We start from the raw sequence: 10051 nt of genomic DNA, 5'->3' as shown, positions 1-10051 counted from the left end.
TATTCCGCTCACAGCACAGAACACAGGAGAGTCAAGGCCAAACCCAGATGGTGCACAATAGAAGCAGGCCAAGTGCAAGCTGTTTTCTGGGGGACAGATTCCGTTACCCTCATTGGCGGGAGACAGCAGGACCCAGAAAGAGGAGCAGGACCTTGGCAGTGACTTGAGGAGGCAAACACCCTCGTAAAATCTCTGCAGGATCCACCCGCAGGGACCTCAAAGCACCAAGACACAACTCTAAGCTGCACGGGTCCCTGCTACCCCAAACACTCTCCCTGCTCCCTCCCCGGTGTCATTCCCTCATTCAGCAGCAATAACGACCCACGGAGCAGCCAGGGGCAGGCCCACTGGCCCAATGCAATGTATGAAGTCAGGTGAGTTGCAACGAAATCAAGGATTGACTATGGGCAAACTCCCTTAACCAGACAAGCACACTTTCCTCCTCTGCAAGCCTCTCCCGCAAGCCTCTCCTGCTCAACTTAAAGGTTTTTTTTTTTCTTTAACTGAAGTATAGTTGGTTTACAATGTTGTGTGTTAGTTTCAGGTGTACAGTAAAGTGATTCCGTATATAGATAAGGAATCATTATGCTATAGATAACTATATAGATATAATACATAACTACTGTAGATATATACACATAAATACCTACTATAGATATAACTATAACTATACATATCTATAACTAGATAGATATATAGATAACAAACTATAGATAAATATAGCTATCTATAGTATAGTGGAATATACTATATCTGTAGAATACTTGTATATATATAGTATTATAGTATGTGTACTTTTATATCTATATACCGTATAGTGTATACTTACTATATGTCCGTGATGTATATACATCTATATCTATTTATATCCATATCTAGAGTATATGTCTATATTCATCTATATCTATAGCTATGCCATATATCTACATACTTTAGTATATACTATATCTATAGTATACTGCATATATAGGTATGTATACTATATAGTTTAGAACTATACTGTATAGATATATATATATACGTATATAGATATATTCTTTTTCAGATTCTTTTCCATGGTAGATTATCAAGACATTGAATATAGTTCCCTGTGCTATACATTAGGTCCTTGTTGTTTATTCAAATTAAAGTTTCTTATTTTCCTTTTTTTTTTTTTTTTTTTTTTTTTTTTTTTTTTTTTGCCATTTTCTAGGGCCGCTCCGGCGGCACATGGAGGTTCCCAGGCTAGGGGTGCAATCGGAGCTGTAGCCACCAGCCGACACCAGAACCACAGCAACGCGGGATCCAAGCTGCGTCTGCAACCTACACCACAGCTCACGGCAGCACCGGATCCTAAACCCACTGAGCAAGGCCAGAGATCGAACCCACAACTCATGGATACAAGTCAGGTTCATTACTGCTAAACCGTGACAGGTAATCCTGATTTCTTTTTTTTTTTTAATTTATTTTTTAATTGAAGTATGGTTGATGTACAGTGTTGTGTTAACTTCTGTTGTGTAGCAAAGTAACTCAGTTATACACATATATACATTCTTTTTAATATTCTTTTCCATTATGGTTTATTCCAGGATATGGAATACAGTTCCCTGTGCTACACAGTAGGACCTTATTGTTTATCCACTCTATACGCAATAGTTTACATCCAGTAACCCCAAACTCACAAACCATCCCTCCCCTACCCCTCTCCCCCTTGGCAACCACAAGTCTGTTCTCTATGTCTATGAGTCAGTTTCTGTTTCATTTTGTGTCATATCTTAGATTCCACATGTAAGTGATATCATATGGTATTTATCTTTCTCTTTCTGACTTACTTCACTTAGTATGAGACTCTCTAGGTCCATCCATGTTCCTGATCCAGCAATCCTACTTCTGGGCATATATCCGGACAAAACCGTAAGTCAAAAAGATACACGCAGCTCTATGGTTTCAGCAACACTATTCACAAGAGCCAAGATGGCACTACTCACAAGCAACCTAAATGCCCATCAACATGCATGGATAAAGAAGATGTGGTATGGATTTCCCGTGGTGGATCAGCCTGTTAAGGATTGACATCATCTGTGTGAGGATGTGGGTTTGATCCCTGGCCTCCCTCAGTGGGTTAAGGATCCAGTGTTGCCACAAGCTGCAGCATAGGTCACAGATGTGGCTTGGATCAGCATTGCCATGGCTGTGGTGTAGGCCAGCAGCTGCAGCTCCAATTCAACCCCTAGCCTGGAAACTTCCATATGCCATGATTTTGGCCATAAAAAAAAGAAAAAAGAAAAAAAGAAGAAGATGTAGGAAATGTATACAGTGAAATACTACTCAGCTATGAAAAGGGTCAAAATAAAGCTTGATTTCCTTTAGGCTGGCCTTGGTATCATCCATCACAATCAACTCACATTTCTGCTTGTCACCTAAATTGCTGTGAAAGTAGAAGCATGCATCTCCTTGCTGTGTCCCCAAATAAGTTAAAAAAAAAAAAAAAGTAAATGAAGAGATTAAACAAAAGAGATAAAACGAGTGATAATTTTCCTATGAGATGCCTACAGAGAGGTTGGCTATATGACTGTTCAAACTAGATCCTTCTGAGAGTGAAAGGCGGCCCACTCTTCACAATGACTGCCTGGCACCAAGCGTAAACCCACTGGCCAGGAGAAACCAGATGAGCAGGCAGAATGTAGGTCTCAGTGAACAGGGTCCAGATCTCCACTCTCGTCTGTGCAGCACGGGGCATATTGGGAGGTGCTCAGAGTGACAGTGATTGCTTTTAATACCACCTATAAAAACCAAGAAGAGGCGTTCCCACCATGGCTCAGCATTAGCAAACCCAACTAGTATCTATGAGGACACGGTTCAATCCCTGGCCTCACTTAGTGGGTTAAGGATCCGGAGTTGCTGTGAGCTGTGGTGGGGGTCACAGATGCGGCTTGAATCTGGCATTGCTGTGGCTGTGGGGTAGGCCAACCGCTGCAGCTCCAATTGACCCCTAGCCTGGGAGCTTGCCTATGCTGCAGGTCTGGCCCTAAAAAGATGAAAAATAAAGAAGAGGAAAAAAAGCAGGAGTTTGGGGTGGGGCTAGCAAAGATAGGTTAAGCATATGTTTTCTGCCGCTCTCTCCTTCCCCCATCCTGTAAACTGTCCGATATTCCCATATGTACACCTTTAAAGTCTTTCAGCTCTCTGTTATTCAAACTTATCAAGCAAGGTGTGAAAACACAAACTATTCTCTCCCTTTTTTTTTTTTTTTTTGGACATGCCCATGGCTTGCAGAAATTCCTGGGCCAGGAATCAAACCCACACTACAGCCATGACCTGAGCCAAAGCACTGACAACAGCAGATCCTTAACCCACTGAGCCACCAGGGAACTCCAAACAAATTACTCTGAATATATTCTCTTGGCCCAGGAGTTTACATTTTGTCTTTCTTTTTTTTTTTGCTTTTAAGGGCCACATCCACGACATATGGAGGTTCCCAGGCTAGGGGTCAAATCAGAGCTACAGCTGTCGGCCTACACCACAGTCACAGCCATGCCAGATCTGAGCCGCATCTGCCACTTACACCACAGCTCACAGCAACACTGGATCCTTAACCCACTGAGCAAGGCCAGGGAGCGAACCTGAAACCTCATGGTTCCTAGTCAGATTTGTTTCTGCTGCACCACGACGACGGGACCTCTGCATTTGCATTTTAACCAAGAACAAATCCCTAAGGCCAAGAGTCGCCAGACAGGTGAGGTACATTCAGAATAAAAATACACCTCCTCTTCTTCGCTTTGCCAGAGGGTTTAAAAGGAATAACATGGCCCTCCTGGGTACTGAATCCCTGGGATGAACTGGCTTTGGGTTTTGTTGATTCAGGGGTAATGGGTACAGGCGCTGGGCACGCATACTATGCCAGGCTGGAGAGGGCCAGGGAATGTATCACCTCTAAGAAGTGTCACCTCTGAGATGCTCCATCAGAGAACGACCTCCTCTAGCCTCTCCTCTCTTCTGTTGGTAAAAATGAAGTTTCTCTCCCTGCAGGCAGTGATGACAGCCAGGCAAACGGGAGTTCTGCTGCTGGCCCGGTCTGCAGCCAAATGACAGTGGAACAGCACCAAGAGAGAGCTTCCAGGATACTTCTTAATTGGGTGCATGGAATCCAGAGTTCTACTAATCGCCATTTAAATACCAGCACCATTAAGCTGAGTCGCTACAGAACTACCCACCAGATGTGTAACAACCATATTTACCGGTCTGTTTGCAGCTGGTTGTACCTTCTCTGGGCTCATGCCCCATGCGTGGAAATGGCTGTGTCCCCATCTGCTTATAGGAGAGAGCGCGATACAGCCCCGGGCCATGGGGTCCCATGTGTTCCCACACGATCCCCGGGACGGGGTCAGGAGGGAGGGCCGTGTAGGGGGCGAATGACAGCAACCATCTGAATTTTATTAAAAACAGCATTTAAAAAGTATAACACTTCTATTGCCACCAGAGTATTTTATTTTTCTGCTGGGAGAAGAAAAGCTCTCCAAATGTTTTATTCAGCAGGAGCTGGAACACTGTTATTATAAACTTTCTTTCCCAAACTAATTCCCTGAGCTGAAGCTGCCAGAATTCCTCCTCTCCAGGGCAGTTCTGCCTTCACGCATTGACTTCTGAGATCCCGCTAGAAAATCTGCCGCCTGGGCTCCAGCAAGCAGCAGATGCTCTCGAGGGAACTGTGACACTCGTATTGGGGCAGCCCCTTCCAGGATGGGTCTGAGAAAAGCTACAAACTGTGTGATAGCGTTAGAAGGAAAACCAAGCTAATGTATTCACACTTAATGGGATTTTCTTCAGGAGCAGATCAGAGCCTACAGAAGGCTCTGGGGTGTCCCTGTCTGCACTGTCGCCTCAGAAGTTCCAGGTAATACATCACCTCCCAAAGGCAGCTTTTCAGCCCAAGGATCCTCTAGGCCTGCCAATACTTCAGAGGTGAACAAGCGAAAATGAGGGACATGGGTTTATCCCCCATTCTGGAAGTTTCTGGATGGTTCCAGAAATAGTAGAGATTCTTATTCTCAAAAGGGAATTGAAAAGCCTAAGCCTTTTTTTTTTTTTTTTTTTAAGGGCCTCACCCATGGCATGTGGAAGTTCCCAAGCTAGGGATTAAATTGAAGGGGTAGCCGCCAGCCTACACCACAGCCACAGCAACACTAGATCCAAGCCACATCACAGCCTACACTGTAGCTCACGGCAACACTGGATCCTTAACCCACGGAGTGAGGCCAGGGATTGACCCACCATCCTCATGGATACTAGTTGGGTTTGTTACTACTAAGGCACAATGAGAACTCCAGAGTCTAAGGCTTTTTTAAGGCACTGCTGGCTCCCCAAGAGGGATTCACCATGGGTTTCCATTCCAGTGTCTCTGATGAAGACTGGCTGAGGGGCTATCGAGTTATAAAAGTCAGCTCCCCTTCATAAGCTCATTCAAAGTGAGCTGCTGGAGGAGAAACTCGCCCATTATGGCAACATCAGCCAAAGCTCAGGGTGAATGTGAGCATAATAAGTAAATAAATAATAGTGACGAATGGCCAGGGGATGAAGGATGTGTTAAAAGAAGCCATCCCCAGAGACCAAATCGGAGCAGCAGTAATGGTGAAACCAGCGGCCACCTGATGAGGTTGGCTGTGCAGATATTGGCAATACATTAATTTCCAAGCATTTCTATCATCTTCCCTGTATCACAGGTGAAGGAAGAATAAAACTAAATTTCCCAGCCTCTTGTATAGATACAGTTCTGGGTTTATTTAGGCTCAGTGATCGAGATCCACTTTGGAAGGCAGAAGGCTTTCCAGGTGTGCAGGTGGATAAGTGGGCTCCAGCAGAAGTTAGAGTTGGCAGCAAGTGGACTCCATGTGGCAATGTCTGGAACCAGTCTGAAGGAGGTGGGCCTGACACCAGTGATAGTAGCAAATGCAGTTTCTCAATTTTGGGGTGTTTGATAGGGGTGTGACCTCAAAAACAAATATTACATGGCGGCCTCTGGCTGCCATGTCTCCAGCCTTTCCAGTGAATCTGTAAATCACCTAAGTCCTTTTCTCCTTGCAATACCTAGAATGATGAGGCAGCCTGGCTGGCTGCTCTGCAACCCATTTTTTTTTTCTCCTCTGTACCCACCTGGACTCTATGTTTCCCAGACTCCCTTGCAGTTGGGTGTGGCCCCAAGTCAATGGGTGGTGAGCCATCACAATCCATCACAACTAGACAGCTCTTTCAGACCTGAGCTGAACAACCACCACCTAAGGTCCTCCATACTCTGCTCCCTTCTACTTGTCTGACACAGACCAGAACAATGACCTTGGAAGCTATGGGTGGAGATGGTAGAGCCACAGGATGGAATGAAATGAGTCTGGGTCCCTGAATCACTGGAAGAGCGTCAACTTGGAAGAGAAGCTCTATCCCATCAGGGTGGCAACAGGCCAAAACCGCAAGTAGTGTGTGAGGGAGAAAAAGAGTGCTGTAGAGGAGGAATACGTCCCAGATATAAGAACCAAGGACAAAATGGTGAGAGCAGTGGTTGCCAAAGCAAGGGAGAAATCTGCTCTTGTGCCGAGTTCCTGGGATGGGTGAGGTTTATCTAAAATGGCATTAACAGAGAGTTCCCGCTGTGGTGCAGAATAAACAAATCTGACTAGTGTCCATGAGGATGTAGGTGCCATCCCTAGCCTCACTCAGTGGGTTGGGGATCTGGCGCTGCCGTGAGCTGTGGTGTAGGCCGGCAGCTGTAACTCCAATGCGACCCCTAACCTGGGAACTTCCGTATGATGCAGGTACAGCCCTAAGAAGCAAAATAAAATAAAATAAAGTAAAATAAAATAAAATAAAATAAAATGGCTTTAACTGCACCCCAGTTAAAGCTTTTCTATTTCTGCACTAGACTCTAATTGATAACAGCCTCTTGGGTGAAAGTTAGAGTAAGTCCCTGATAAGACTGACATGAAAACATTATAGGTCACAGTGAAAAAAAAAGGCAAAAACAAACAAAAAACATGTGCTGGCAGCATCCAACTGAAAAAAGAGACTTGAAGTCAGAACAAAGTTCCTGAGTGGAAGCTCAGGAATGAAATTCCTTTGATGTCATACAAACCCCGGCCTCTGTCCATCCTTCCATCCTCATCCTCCGTCACCCACACATGCTCTGAGCTCAAGACAAAATACAGAGAAGCCCCCAAATAAACCGTAGGTCTTTCTTTAACATTCCTGATGAGTCGAGGTCTGGGAAATCATCCTCACAGCAGAGCTCCAGGTTCCCAGGAGTCCAGGGACGATGCCCAGGAAGGACCCCCCCCCACACACACACCACCATGGACAGGCTGAAGGCCATCTTCTCCACAGTGGACCTTGATTCCAAGGGCCGTTCCCTTTGAACAGGTTCCAGGGGCAGATGCGGATCTCAGAGACAAGTGGGGTGCATCCAAAGCTACAGATGTGAGGCCTGGCAACTAAAGTGATGACTCAAATAGCATCTCTCTCGGATGAGCCAGGCCAGCTGGTCTGTTCCACTGGCTGGGAACAGGCCTCAGAAACGTGCCTGCCTGTCATTTTCTGATGTGTCACAATTTACCCTTTCGTTGTTCCGGAACATTCTGGAGCACAGGAGACATCTGCTCGAGATGACAGAGGACTCAAGCTCAGAACCTCCCTGCATCATCCTGAAGGCGGCCATACAGACACCCTCAGTCCACCCATTGTCGTTTCTCTTCCAGTGGTTCACGAATCAAGAAGAGAGGAAAACACGGCCCTAAAGCCAGCAATGAAAACAACCCCCCAAAGATAAATATATTTTGCTAAGAATGGAGCTCCAAATAAATACCCATTTGTGTTCTGAGAAGATGGATGTGCTTGTTGACTATGGCAAAGCAAGCTGGAGAACATGTACATCTATTTGGGTCCCATCGTGGGGCTTGATGAAAGCCAGCCTTCATTTAGGTTTTCAGTGGCTCAAAAAATGAAGCAGCCTCACTTTGGGCTGCTCATGTCAGTCCATCTCTTGGAGTCAGAAGATAGAAACCATCAGCTCTGAGGACCAACATTCCAGCTGAGGACAAAGAGAGGGTGTCCCAGCGGCTGGAACAGTTTCCAGCCAGATGCACCTGCTTCAAGAGTTACCCCTTGCCTCAAGTCTGATAGTGGAGAAGATGCAAACCAAACGCTGATCCCAATGAGCTTTATATCCTGTCCACCCAATGACCATTCTGAATCTAAAATTCAAGATGAGAAACAGGGATAATAACTCATGGCTGAGGGCAGACCATGTGCCAAAAACTGAACCGAAAGCTTTCTATACTTGGTTTCTTTTAATCCACCCAACAGGACTCTGAGGTAGGTGGTTTTAGCCCAGTATATAGAAAATGAGGAGCTCCCGTCGTGGTGCAGTGGTTAACGAATCCGACTAGGAACCATGAGGTTGCGGGTTCGGTCCCTGCCCTTGCTCAGTGGGTTAACGATCCGGCGTTGCCGTGAGCTGTGGTGTAGGTTGCAGATGCGGCTCGGATCCCGCGTTGCTGTGGCTCTGGTGTAGGCCGGTGGCTACAGCTCCGATTCGACCCCTAGCCTGGGAACCTCCATATGCCGAGGGAGCGGCCCAAGAAATAACAACAACAACAACAAAAAAAAAAAAAAAAAAAAGAAAGAAAAAGAAAAGAAAGAAAGGCTTCATACAGCATGATTGCATAGAGAGAGAAAACACATCAGTGGTTGCCAAGGGCTAGGCGATGCGGGGAGGGGTTGATTACAAAAGGGCACAAAAGGGGGGGGTGATGGTAAGGTTTTATATCGTAATGATCATAACCTTTACCTAACTCTACATTTGTCAAAACTCATTTAATCATGCACTTTACCACATGTAAATTACACCTCAGTCTGCAGAACAGAAACAGACTCGAAGACATGGAGAGCAGACCTGTTGTTGCCAAGGGGTCGGGCTGGGAGTGGGAAGTGGGATGGACTGGGAGTTTGGGGTTAGTAGATACAAACTATTACATTTAAATGGGTAAGCAACTGAGGTCCTGCTGTGCAGCACAGGGAACTATATCCAATCACTTGTAATAGAACATGATAGAAGATAATACGGGAAAAAGAATGTATATATAGGAGTTCCCATTGTGGCTCAGTGGAAATGAACCTCACTAGTATCCATGAGGATGAGGTACGATCCCTGGCCTCGCTCATTGGGTTAAGGATCGGGCATTGCCATGAGCTGTGGTTCAGGTCACAGACACAGCTTGGATCCCACGTTGCTGTGGCTGTGGCACAGGCTGGGAGCTGTAGCTCAGATTCGACCCCCTAGCCTGGGAACTTCTATATGCTGCACCTGCGGCCCTAAAAAAAAAAAGGTGTGTGTGTGTGTGTATATATATGTCTGTATAACTGGGTCACTTTACTATACAGCTAGAAATTGACAGAACATCCTAAGTCAACTATAAAACTATAATACAAAAAAATTTTTAAATAAATATATATACACCTTTTTTCCACCCAGAAGAGTGCTAGCTGATGAATCTTGAGCTGAAATTTCCATTGTGTAGCTGCATTGCAGCAAACCCTTGAAGCAGAATCCCTTGGTTGTTCAACCTTCCCAGCGGGAGATCTCCTGCAGGCAGCCACTGCAGGCTCATACACCAAGTCCAGAGACAAGGAGGCTTTGAAGGGAATTTTCATGCAAATGTTTCTCTAGCAGTTTAAATAAGGAGCTGATTGCCAGGGTTACTTTGGCTTCCTGCCTCCCTTCCCGAATCTTCAGAGGTCATACCATGTACTTGGTAGAAACATTCATCTGGAAAATTGCCTAGAGCCAGATTAAATACAACATCACTGTTTTTAACTTCTATCTCACGTGACATACCTGTCTTTATCTTCATATCTTGTTGCATTTTGAAGGCCATACCTGTCTCTTTGCTTAGCCTGGAAAGATGCGGTGGGGGTGGGGTCTTGCTAAAAATACTCGAAAAACTTGGCATGGATTAAAAATGAGCATTTCAGTGAGACTAACCTCACTAGCCTACCCAATCTGTCCTTTCAGCTCTAGGTCACTCATGCC

Source organism: Sus scrofa, chromosome 11 (assembly GCF_054392235.1).
Source record: "Sus scrofa isolate SSC_HxYL_T2T_F1_AM1 chromosome 11, Sscrofa_HxYL_maternal_Yorkshire_Landrace_v2.0, whole genome shotgun sequence".
NCBI lineage: Eukaryota > Metazoa > Chordata > Mammalia > Artiodactyla > Suidae > Sus > Sus scrofa.
This window is presented reverse-complemented; position numbering follows the sequence as displayed.